Source organism: Heloderma suspectum, chromosome 1, assembly GCF_057233095.1.
Source record: "Heloderma suspectum isolate Gila_16-S chromosome 1, 16-S_ref, whole genome shotgun sequence".
NCBI lineage: Eukaryota > Metazoa > Chordata > Lepidosauria > Squamata > Helodermatidae > Heloderma > Heloderma suspectum.
Genome location: NC_139458.1, coordinates 420237647 through 420250369, shown reverse-complemented (window position 1 = coordinate 420250369; position 12723 = coordinate 420237647). Strand labels below are relative to the sequence as shown.

General features: G+C 46.1%; 1 protein-coding gene across 18 annotated transcripts in view; it reads left to right on the top strand.

Annotated features, from left to right (window-relative positions):
• Window positions 1-12723, top strand: part of NRXN1 (neurexin 1) — a 1598206-nt gene that overhangs the window by 1509119 nt on the left and 76364 nt on the right. The gene's annotated exons all lie outside the window — the stretch shown is intronic.

Sequence of the window (12723 nt, the reverse complement as noted above, 5' to 3'; positions counted from 1 at the left end):
CGCCTCCCCCCCCGGTGAGGATTCCAGGGGGAGGGACGGAACGCCTCCCTCCCAACCATAAACATAATCCGTGAAAGGTAAGTGCGTTTCGTCCATCCCTACTTCCTAAGTAGGGATGTACGAAAGTCACTTACCTGGTCTCGCAGATTGCTTCGCGGTGGGGGGGAGGCTTCCCACCTCACCCGGCTGAAATTCAGGCTGGGGGGGAGGCTTCCCGCCTCGCCCAGCCGAAATTCAGGCCAGGGAGAAGCGCCCCATCTCCCCGGCCACGAACTTCAAAAGAAAAAACAACAACAAAGCCCCGTGATAGGCTACGTAACAATTTACGTAGCCTATCATGGCTAGATCTGCAAAGTCAGCCGTGATAGGCTACGTTAATCGTCACGTAGCCTATCACGGGTGACTTTAAAAAAAAAAAAAACGCGTACGGCTAACGGCGGCCCCCATAGGGAGCCGCCATTCACGTTCCTTATTTGGTCCCTGTAGTCTACGTAAAGATTTACGTAGACTACGGCGAAAATAAGGGCAACGCTATTTTTTTTTCTTTCAAAGTCAGCCGTGATAGGCTACGTGACGATTAACGTAGCCTATCACGGCTGACTTTGCAAATCTAGCCATGATAGGCTACATTAATCGTTACATAGCCTATCACAGGGGCGTTTGTTTGTTTTTTACTTTTCTTGTAATGGCGGCAGTGACAGCCGGTCAAAAGACCGGCTGCCGCCCCCACCCCTGACGAAGACCTGCCGAACCGCCGCCGGGACCCGCTGCCGGGAGCGACATTCATGAAAGGTAAGTCCCATCCCGGGGGGGGCGGGGGGCGGAGAATTTCTCCCCGAACAACCTTCGGAGGACCAAATGCGTTGGCACTCGGCCCCCCGAAGTTTCGGGGAGAAATTCTCCCCCATCCCTATTCCTAAGGCAGGTAAAATAGAGGTATTTCTCTTCGTGGTTCTTAGGAAGAAGGGGCACTTCAAAGCCTCTGTCCCAGGTGGAAGGTTGCAGCTTCTCCCTACACAGGCTGTTTCCTTCCCCTTCCTCTGAGCTTTCAAATAATATCTCCTGCCCATACTGGCAGAGTGGTTCAGGAGGAAATTGCAGACAAACACACTCTGTAACATGTGCAATATTATTATAGAAGATGTTCTCATACAATTTGAATATTACATCAGACCAGGTTTGGTCAGAAAGAAAAACAACCCCAACAGAACAAGATTACAGCTCCTGTTTTCAATGTAAGACACCAGAAATGGTAGAAAATAAACTTCATATAGAAGTTAAAGTGTGTGGGTTTTTGTTTTGTTTTTAATTTCCAAGTTCAAAGCTAGACACTTAAATAATGCACATAAATAAAAAGAAAGACTCAGAGTTAACAAAGGTGTAACTGTGCTATTTATTTGCATTGTTTCATCTCTTGGGTGCAATTCAATATTTAAAATGGGGAAGGGATTTAGTATGTATCTCCATGGCTGTGGTCACTGCAGCCATTTGTTTTGTTCAGTTGTGAGGCTGTCCTGTAATGGTGGACATTAAGTCAAAGGCAGTGCCGGACCTTTATTATACAGCAGAGATTATTTTCTTTGTGCGATCGTGCACTCTGTCACTTGAGTAATGGCTACTGGAGGGGAGCCAAAGCATTTCAACTTTTCTGTCTGGGGGGAAAAAAAGCAGCCAAAAAGTAGAAATTACCTCTAGGTCCTTGCAAAATAACTTCAATTGAAGACAATAAACTACTGTACATGGGCTTTTCCTTCCCAAAGGCTCTTCCTGTGTTACTTGGATATTTATAAAACATTCTTTGGTTGGTGTAATAGTCTAGGCAGACCCCTTCCATAACCTCCCAAAATTAACCAAGACAATAGAATCAGATGGTGCATAGATCCAGTTGATCTGGAAGATCTGAAACATTCTGAGAGGTCACACACTCCCTCCTCCCCTCTCATGTGCAGACTTTCTCCTCCCTTCTGAGTAGGGTTGGTGAAGAATTTCTCCCCGAAACTTCGGGGGGCCGAGCGCCAACGTGTTTGGCCCCCCGAAGAAGTTTCGGGGAGAAATTCTCTGCACCCCCCCGCCCCCCCCCCAGGACGGGACTTACCTTTCCCGAATGTCCCTCCCGGCGGCGGGTCCCGGAGGCGGTTCGTCGGGTCTTCGTCAGGGGCGGGGGCAGCAGCCGATCTTTCGACCGGCTGCTGCCACTGCCATTCCAATAAAACTAAAAAAAAAACCAACGCCCCCGTGATAGTCTACGTGACGATTAACGTAGCCTATCACGGCTAGATTTGCAAAGTCAGCCGTGATAGGCTACGTAAATTGTCACGTAGCCTATCACGTGTGACTTAAAAAAAAAAAAAAGCACATACGGCTAATGGCAGCCCCCATAGGGAGCCGCCATTCACATTCCTTATTTGGTCGCTGTAGTCTACATAAAGATTTACATAGACTACAGCGACCAAATAAGGAACGCGAATGGCGGCTCCCTATGTGGGCCGCCATTTGCGTACGCACTTTTTTTTTTTTAAAGTCACCCGTGATAGGCTACGTGACGATTTACGTAGCCTATCACGGCTGACTTTGCAGATCTAGCCATGATAGGCTACGTTAATCGTCATGTAGACTATCACGGGGGCATTGTTTTTTTTAAAACTTTTTATTTCTCGGCCGGGCGAGGCGCCTCCTCCCCAGCCTGAATTTCGGCCGGGCGAAGCGGGAAGCCTCCCCCCCGGCCTGAATTTCGGCCGGGCGAGCCAGGAAGCCTCCCCCCCCACCCTGAACTTCGGGGGGAGAGCAGCGAAGCGCCTCCCCCCCACCGCGAAAAGCTGCGAGACCAGGTAAGTGACTTTCGTGCACCCCTAGTTCTGAGTTACTCTAACCATAGTTGCTATAATATCCAAATTGGGCAAACTATTGTCAATGCTAACCCCCTAGACCATGATGTAGTTTGAAGTAGAGACCTTTGGCAAATGTCCCTGGCGCTGGCGGCTCCCGGCAGTGGTTCGGCGGCGGCAGCCGGTATTCCGACCGGCTGCCGCCGCCGCCATTTCCCTGTAAAAAAAAAAAAAAAACCTCAAGCAAACGTGATAGGCTACGTAAAGATTTACATAGCCTATCACGGCTAGATTTTCAAAAAACACCGTGATAGGCTACTTAAATCCTTACGTAGCCTATCATGGCTGATTTTGAAAAAAAAAACAAAAAAAGCACGTAATAGTGTTGCCCTTATTTTCGCCGTCGTGTACGTAAATGTTTACGTAGACTACACGTGCCCAAATAAGGGATGCGAATGGCGGCGCCCATGGGCGCCACCATTTGCGTACGTGCTTTTTTTTTTTTTCGAAGTCAGCCATGATAGGCTATGTAAGGATTTATGTAGCCTATCACGGCTGACTGCAGGGATGCAAATGGCAGTGGCTATGGCCGCCACCATTTGCGTCCCGGCCAGCAAGGAGGATTCGCAGCCGGAGGGACGGGGTGCCTCCCCCCCCAGCCAGAATTTCGTCCGGAGGGACGGGGCGCCTTCCGCCCGGCCAGAATTTCGGCAGGGAGGGATGGGGCACCTCCCCCCCACCTCGAAGCAAGCTGTGGGACCAGGTAAGGGACTTTCGTCCATCCCTAGTTCCAAGTAGGGGTGAGTGAGAAATTTGTTTGGTTTCCATTTTAATGCAAAGTTGGCAAATTTGCACTTTCTCAACCTAGACAGGAACCAAAATGCACTGATACAGCATATATTCAGATATGCAGTGATACAGCAGATATCTGCAGTTTCATAAATTTTGCGATGCGGTTCACAATTTAAAAATATGTGCAAAAATGTGTACAGTAGGTACAAGTGCACACAAATCTCATTATATTAGAGGAAATCACTTGGGAAAAAATATCATATATTTAGAGAAGTGTTATAAAAATTAGATAAATGTGCATGAAAAAATGTGCAAATGTTCATGTGGAGTTTTAAAAAGCCCAAATTCACTCACTGATTTGGAAACGGGATAGAACAAATGTAATGTAGGGGAAAAAATTGAAAATGAGCAGACTCAGATATGACAGATTTGGTCATCCCCAGTTCCACGCTGTATCCTTGAAAACTTGGCTCAATGATCTTGTCATTATGGAGTACTGGATTCCTTCAGAGGGCAGGCAATAAATTGGTGATCTTCCCTCCTTCTTGGTCAGAAACTGATGAGGTCTTGATCAGTACAAACAATTCAAGAACCTAAAAGAAGCAATGTCCCAGGACAAGATACTTTAAGCCTCTTCAATCTCAAAGGGATTCAGGGTGGTGTTTTGAACTAGCCTTGTCCAGAATAAGGTGCCCATACTCATTACAGAACCACTAGGACGTTCTGAAACTGGATCAATATTTTGTTTCTCCTGGTCTTATGAGGATAGTGAAAAATAATCTCTTGATCAGGCATGCCCAATTTGAGACCCTCCAAGCCATTACTGTGGCTTGCCAGGTGCTTGGCATTCCCCACAAAGATCGATATGTTTGGAATCCCAGACTGGCAGCAAAAGCTAGAGTTTTGTGAAATCCTAGCTAGGCCACCATACATAGCTAAGAAGGTGTGTTTGGCTTGGAGAATCACAACTTGTTTGGACCTTTGCTAGATTGCTCCTATCCATGTTTCTGTAGCTCTTCAATAGTTAAGATATAGTAGTAATAGTAAGATATAGGAACCATTATGGAAGGTTCCTCTAAAGTTCCAGAGACTCCATTAAAACAGTAATAAGAAGATGGAGCAGAGTGAACAACCTTCATATGTCTGCACTACTTCCTTAACTTCTGTCTGGTCCTGGTATTATCCCAACCCCTTTTACCTTGAATGGTAAAATGGCTTACCAGATGTTCCTTCCTCATACCGCATTCACATTGCACTGCACAAAGAATGAAAGTTTTTGAGTTGGTAAAAGGTCACCTAGATTTGAACTGAGATTTCTCACATTCCTAATCAACTTTATCATGTCGATCTCTCTTTATAAACTATTTTTGAACTGCCTCAGAAACCTGTGTGTGTGTGTGTGTGTGGCTACAATTTCTGAAATGAATGTATGTGCTGACCTAGGCAAATTTCAGATGTGAATAGTGTTGGTTTGGTTTGGAACATTTCTTTTAATTCAGAAACTTCAGAAAACTCAGACTGAATGTAGAAACGTTAACACTTCTGTACATGAGCGTTAGTTTATCCGTACTTTTGAATTAATAATTTGCTTTCTGGACTCATTTAGTTCTTAGATTTTACTCTGCCAATGAGCTTTGTCATGACACTTCTTTGTTCATAATGTATGGCTCGCTAACCACAGGTCAGAGAGTGCATCATTTCAAAAGATGTGCTCTGAAAAAGGAATGAGAACTGAAATATTCTCCATGAGTTTAAAAAGCATACACTGGGTCATAAAGGGGTAGTAAATGGAGACATGTATGCTTTTATTCTGTAGATGATGATATTTGTTGTTGTTCATTTGCATGGTGTTTTTCTGAGTGTTCATTCTGAGATTTTCATAAATATTATTTTCGATAACCTAACCTCATAAGGTCAATATTATCTCAAATAATATTTGGAGATGGGGCTGGGAGAAGAGACTGACAATAAGGGTATTAAACAAACATCCCTCACATGTTAAAGTGGGGAGCAGGGTCATCATGCCAGCCTGGAAACCGCACCCCTGACATGCGCACACCAGGCATATGAAATTGAGTCTTTCAAGATCATGCTCTTACCCAGTTCATTACACCAACCCAATAATAAGATTATTGTAATAATGATGATGATGATGGACTGTCAGTGTCCATGGTACATAACGAGAGTAACATAAGCAATAAACAGATGCTTGCCACAGTGACCTACAAATAGGGATGAACGAACTCATCAGGTCCTGTGCCTCCCCATCTCTCACTGAGCCACAATTTTACGTAAAAATGGTGGCTCAGCCTTTTTTGTAAATTCTCATTTGCACAAATGGCAGCCATAAAGCAGCCATTTTCACAGGATTACAGGTGTAAATGGACCATTCACACCTGTAATCTTGCATAAATGGCTGCTTTATGGCTTGGGTTCAGGTTATCTGAAAGACAGTATTCTCCTCTATGAGTCTGCTCGTGCCCTGAGATCTTCAGGAGAGGCTCTTCTTGCAATCCCATCACCATCACAGGCTCGCCTGGTGGGAACGTGGGAAAGGCCTTCTCAGTGGCTGCCCCAAGGCTCTGGAACTCCCTTCCCAGGGAGGCGAGAGTGGTACCCTCCTTGGTATGTTTCTGCAGGCAGGCAAAAACTTTTTTGTTGTGGCAGGCCTTTGGGGATAGATTGTCTGGACCTGTGAGAATAGCATGGATTGATACTATTGTTTATATTGTTGCTGTCTTTTAAAATGTTGATATTTTATACAATTTTAATATTATTGATGATTTAATTATATTTTTAACTTTTGTATATTTCTATTTATATGTTTTAACTGTAAAAGTTTTCAATGTTGCCGCACTGAGTCCCGGTTTTGGGAAAAGGCGGGATATAAATAAATACTATTATTATTGTTGTTGTTGTTGTTATTATCATTATCATTATTATTTGCACAAATGGGAATTAAAAAAAAAAGTCCTAGCTGCCATTTTGCAGCTCGGCGAGAGATCAGGGATTGCTATGCTTGCTTAGCTGGGGGCACACCAAGCCGGGCAAGAGCGGCAATCTCCAGACTGGCATCCAGGGGGCCAAGCTGGCAGTTTCTCACAGGGCCTCAAGCCCCAGCCAGATACCTGCGATGCAGCCCAAGACCTGTGACTGGGAGGGGCCATAGCTCAGTGTGACAGAGCACATGCTTTGCATGCAGAAGATCCCAGGTTTAATCCCTGTCTTCTCCAGGCTGGATGTGGAAAGAATCCTGCCTAAAACCCTGGAGAGCCGCTTCCAGTCAATGTTGACAATACTGGGCTAAATGGAGCCAGATGACTCAGTATAAGGCAGCTTCCTGTGTTCCTTTGACATCCTTACCTACATATTTAGACTAGTATTTGTGTAGGCAGGTAACAGTACTAGGAGAAACAAAGCTAAGTGGTGGCAAAGATAACAAGGGATAAATGTGAGCCAAAGCAAGTACACATATATCAGTCAGTTCGGGATTCAGGCTGAACCAGTAAACCAAAGACTTCACACAAAATGTGAGTTTTGAGCTGGAGTTTGAAGGAAGAGGAAAAGGTGGCACCGTGAAGGTGCCCTAGGAGGGGGTTCTGGGCATATGGGCAGCAAGAAAGAATGGGTGGGGTCTTTTTAGAGGACAAGAGATCTTCAAGCAGTTCAGAGTGGTAGTGCTGGAGGAGTGAAGGTCACAGACATGGCTGTAGTTAGGGATGATTAGTCTATTTCTGGTCCGTGACAATTTCACATGTGCTCTTTCATCATCATCATCAATTTATTTCAGTTCTATACCACCCAATAGCCGAAGGTCTCTCCATATGTATGTTCCTTTCCGTTCCTGCATCAATATGTGATTTTTTAAGTACAAAATATAACAGTAGTTTTGATTGTATTTCCTCAGAAAATATGCATTTGGTAGGCACTTTACCTTAAAATATGCATTTCTGCACACATTTTAGCCTAAAATATGCATTTTAATATCCATTTTGGTACATTTTTGAGCTGAAAAATTTATCATAAGATACAGAGAATTGCAAAAATCAAAGGATAACTGCATTCCAATCTACATATTAGTCTGGGAAGTGTGAATCTGGCTGGTTTGCTTAAAAATACAGATGGAACAAAATCCCAACACATTCCTAGTCATACAAGGAAATAAGGGTGGTGAGACCATAGTCCAGTGCCATGGAAACAAAGACAAAGATTTTCCCCTAGTTGAGAAAGGAGATGTTTAACCTCATACTAACATGCAGTTCTTCGAATATTCTAAGCTCTGTTGCGCCACTAAACATTATGCCAAGAGGTAGTATTAAGGAGATTGGCTGGGTGATGGAGATTCCTGGTGGTCCAGTTGGTTCCTGTGTTTTTTGTCTGTTCCCAGATGCCACAACAATGGAGCAATACATGCTTATGTAAATGTTGTTCACTTTTCCCGAAATTAGCAGTGCCTGATAGGGGTGTACGAAACCCACTTACCAGTCCGCTGAAGGGGTCCACGGGGGGGGGGAGGTGATCCGTCCCTCCCCCTGGAATCCTCCCTGGCTGGCTCTGCTCCGTGGTGAGTCTGTGGAGCCACCGGCCAGGCCCGTCTGCAGCTAGACTGGCGGGTGGCTCCGCAGACTGGCTCTAGCTAATATGTGCATTACAGCTAGCACCTGTCACATAGTGTTGTTGCATTAGTGGAAACAATCTGGAAACTGAGTTGGCTTAACAGCATGTTTCATTGTGATGAAGCCTCTGCCCTTTGCAGCTGTACAGAATCTGACGAACAGGAGGCTGGATTAAGGATCATGATGTTGCCATAAGTTCTGTGGAGAGCCACAAAGTGGGAAGATTAAAAAAAAAAGAAAAAGATTCTTCGCACTGTCATGTGAAGAATGAACACACAACTCTTGTGGGGAGATCAGTTTACATGGCTGTTCCAAAGAAGTGTCCTAATCAAGTGATACAGGATGCAATGCTTTAGCCAAGTTAGGTTTTGCAAGATACACCAAAGCCTACATATTATAGCATTATCCAAGATCCAGAGAATCCCTTGCATGAGTGGAAGTCACTTCCTTCCTGCCCAGTTTTGGCCAATTCCCCCTTCCTGCTGTCTAGGGATGGATGGACAAACTCTGTCCGGGAATACCAGGCACTTGCTGAGCCCGTGCCCACTTGTCACGTCGCACAAGCCCCTTAGGCAGCTTGGCGAGTGACTGGCAAGCACTGCGGGGCCTCCTGTTCCTTCCCTGAGCCACCATTTTAGGGATGTACGAAAGTCACTTACCTGGTCTCGCAGCTTGCTTCACGGTGGGGGGGAGGCGCTTCGCTTCTCCCCCCGAAGTTCAGGCCGGGGAGGAGGCTTCCCGCCTTGCCCGGCCGAAATTCAGGCCGGGGGGGAGGCTTCCCACCTCGCCCGGCCAAAATTCAGGCCGGGGAGAAGCGCCCCGTCTCCCTGGCCGCGAACTTCAAAAGAAAAGTAAAAAAAAAAAAAGCCCCGTGATAGGCTACGTAACGATTTACGTAGCCTATCATGCTAGATCTGCAAAGTCAGCCATGATAGGCTATGTTAATCGTCACGTAGCCTATCACGGGTGACTTTAAAAAAAAAAGCGCGCGTACGCAAACGGCGGCCCCCATAGGGAGCCGCCATTCGCGTTCCTTATTTGGTCCCTGTAGTCTATGTAAAGATTTGCTATTTGCGTTGCCCTTATTTTCGCCGTAGTCTACGTAAATCTTTACGTAGACTACAGGGACCAAATAAGGAACACGAATGGCGGCTCCCTATGGGGGCCGCCGTTAGCATGCGCACTTTTTTTTTTTTTTAAGTCACCCGTGATAGGCTACGTGACGATTAACGTAGCCTATCACGGCTGACTTTGCAAATCTAGCCGTGATAGGCTATGTTAATCGTTACGTAGCCTATCACAGGGGCATTTTTTTTACTTGTAATGGTGGCGGTGGCGGCAGCCGGTCAAAAGACCGGCTGCCGCCCCCGCCCCTGACGAAGACCTGCCAAACCGCCGCCGGGACCCGCCACTGGGAGCGACATTCGTGAAAGGTAAGTCCCATCCCGGGGGGGGGGGGGGCGGGGGGCAGAGAATTTCTCCCCGAACCTTCGGAGGACTGAATGCGTTGGCACTCGGCCCCCCGAAGTTTCGGGGAGAAATTCTCCCCCATCCCTACCATTGTTACACCAAATGGCATCTCGGGTCTTTCCAGAAACTTTATGTTACGTAGATTGTGGCCATAAAGGGGCCACCTATGCAACATCACGGCCATAAATGGCCCATTTACACCTGTAATGTTGGGTAGACGGCCCCTTTGCATCCTCAATCTATGTAACTTTAGTTTTCTGGAAAGACCTGAGATGCCATTTTGCATAACAATGCCAGCTCAGGGAAGGAGTGGGTGGCTGACCCCTATTTGCAGATCGTGCAGCGCATGACAGATGGGTCCAGTAAGTGCCACGCAGTCCACAAATGGAAGTCCGGAGGGCCAAGCAGGAGGCAAGGGAGACCATCGGACTCCACCCCTCTATCAAGTACTCATGACATCCCTACTGCTGCCCCCCCCCCGTGGTACCTGGGGGCAGGAGGCACTGTAGCAAGAGAGAAGAGGAAGTAAAGGCCTGTTGTATGAACAGAAGAACTCTGGTTGCAATTCTCTGGATCTAACCAGAGGGAACATTTGGAAAGAGCACAATCCATTTCAAGATTCAGAATCGGACTTGAAAAACATTGATCTACTTTTTTTTATTTTTTAGGAAAACAGCTTGTTCTTCTGAGCCCAATACCAAATCAAGTCTACAGGGGGGGTCAGTCCATAACTACATTAAAAAAGTGTGTGTGGGAGAGAGAGAGAGAGGGAGAGGGAAAGAGAGAGTTTTTAATTGGATGTACATTTTAGATACTGTAGCATTTATATTTGAATGACAGGAAATGGAAATGCCGAAACATAACTGTTTTTATTATCTAAAACACTTTCAAATATTTAAAATAAATAGAGTAATAAATGAAACTGGATGATTTCCATTGGCACTTGGGAAAGCAGGCATAGAAATATGGGAGGTTAAAAGCACCATAAATTTAGGATTTTCTTTATGTATTGTTTCAGACTCTTTTGCATCTTGTCATCACATCTATAAGAATAATCTGAGGGCTAGAAATCCATAAACTTCATGAAATTGCCTGAAGGACTGCTAGCAAATCACATGGCCTGGCTATACTATATAATTCTTACATTTCTTTGGAAAAGCAAACAATCCTGAAAAGCTCTAATGTTGTAACTAAGTATCATAGTCCAGCAAATACGGGGCAAGAACTGGACTGTGGGAGCGTTTGCAATTTCTGTCTTCATATTCAGGTTTCACGTCCCCTGTCTGATGGACATAATCCTTGGATATTTCTGGGGTGCACTGACTAAGTAAACGCTGCCAGAGATTGTAATTTAAAGGAAACTGATTTGGGAGAGGAGGAATATAGAACATTGCCTGGCACATGTTAGTCATCACTTGCAATCTGTGCAGCAAATAGTTGATCTTTAGTCAAGGAAAGCACATATGTGGCATAACCTCGAGGAACCATTCAATGGAGGAAACACTTGGAGGATTTTGACAATAAGGTGACTGTGGCGGCATGCCATTCCAACACAGCTGTCAAATACGGAGGGAGGAGGGAGCTGTGTGCTTGTGTGACCACCTCCTCCAAAACTCTAACAGGAATTAGGATGGGCGGGAGGCTGCAACAGGGTTGAATGTAGGCACAGTCCATCAGGATGGTGTTCTACAAGGCTGATTAAAATTGCTTAGGATTGTACAAGAGCTTGTGTGAATGGGGCTTCTGCATATGGCATTTCAGATGGATTGTTGCTTTGGGGATATAATTCGATGGCAGGTGAGAGAGGAGCCCTGATTCACCCAGGCACATACATTCATCATCCCTCAGACTCACCTCTCAGAGACTGTTACCGCCATTGGGAACTTTCATGTTTGAGGGGCAAGAAAGGCGCCTCTGTGTTTGGTCTACAGTGGCACTGAGTGATGAGGATTCATTCCGTGCCTTTGCCTGACGAGGCTGTGCTTCCATGCAGGAGGCACCTGAGCAAAGAAAAAAGATCCCCAAAGGCTCTGCGAATCACAAAGAATGATGTGCTCAAAACACAAATGAAGAATGGGTGGGGAGGGGGCCAGCCCTCCACTACAAAAGCATAGACGGGAATCCATAAGCCAGTTATGCCCTACCAAACAATGCAAAGTGTTCCATGTACAGTATACTTAGGGGAAAGGGTAGGAGAGAGTAGGGATGGGCGGATTCCCTACCTGTTGTTCCACGGGGAAAGCTGCCCACGGTGGGAGGCGATCTGTCCCTCCCCCCGGAATCCGTCCAGGCCAGCTCCACTCTGCGTCACTCTTGTGGAGCTGGCCACCTACTCTGCATCACTGTCAAATGTCGATACGGCTGGCAGCCATTGCCGTGCTATATCACTGTGAGTAAGTCTCCGGACACAAATGGCATAGTGGGCGCCATTTGTGGCTGTAAAGCTGGTAGATTAGCCTAAATGCAGACATTTACGACTGCATTTAGGTTAATCTACCAGCTTTATGGCCGCAAATGGCATCCAGCATGCCATTTGCATCCCTGTTATTTGAAGTGATAGCCTACGTAGCCTATCACGTCAAAAAACAGGGACGTAAATGGCATACTGGATGCCAGTCTACCAGCTTTATGGCCACAAATGGCGCCCACTATGCAATTTGTGTCCGGGGTAGGGATGGCAGAGAATTCCACCATGGATCTCGGTGAGGCCGATTGCCAGTGCATTCGGCCCCCTGAAATCTGTGGCAGAACGAAGCCCCCGCCCTCCCAACCCACGAAAGACATGCGAAACGGAGCACTTACCTGCTGCCGTCTGCACTGACTTGCAAATGGTGTCCGCCCTACGTCCACCATTCGCTTCCTGATCATAGCCATGATGGGCTACGTAAATACTTATATACTTTAAAATACTTTACGTAGGATAAAACGGTGAAAAATAAGGAATGCAAATAGTGGCTGCCGGAGCCGCCGCCATTTGCGTACGTGTTGTGTGTGGTTTTTTGCTTGCTATGATAGGCTAC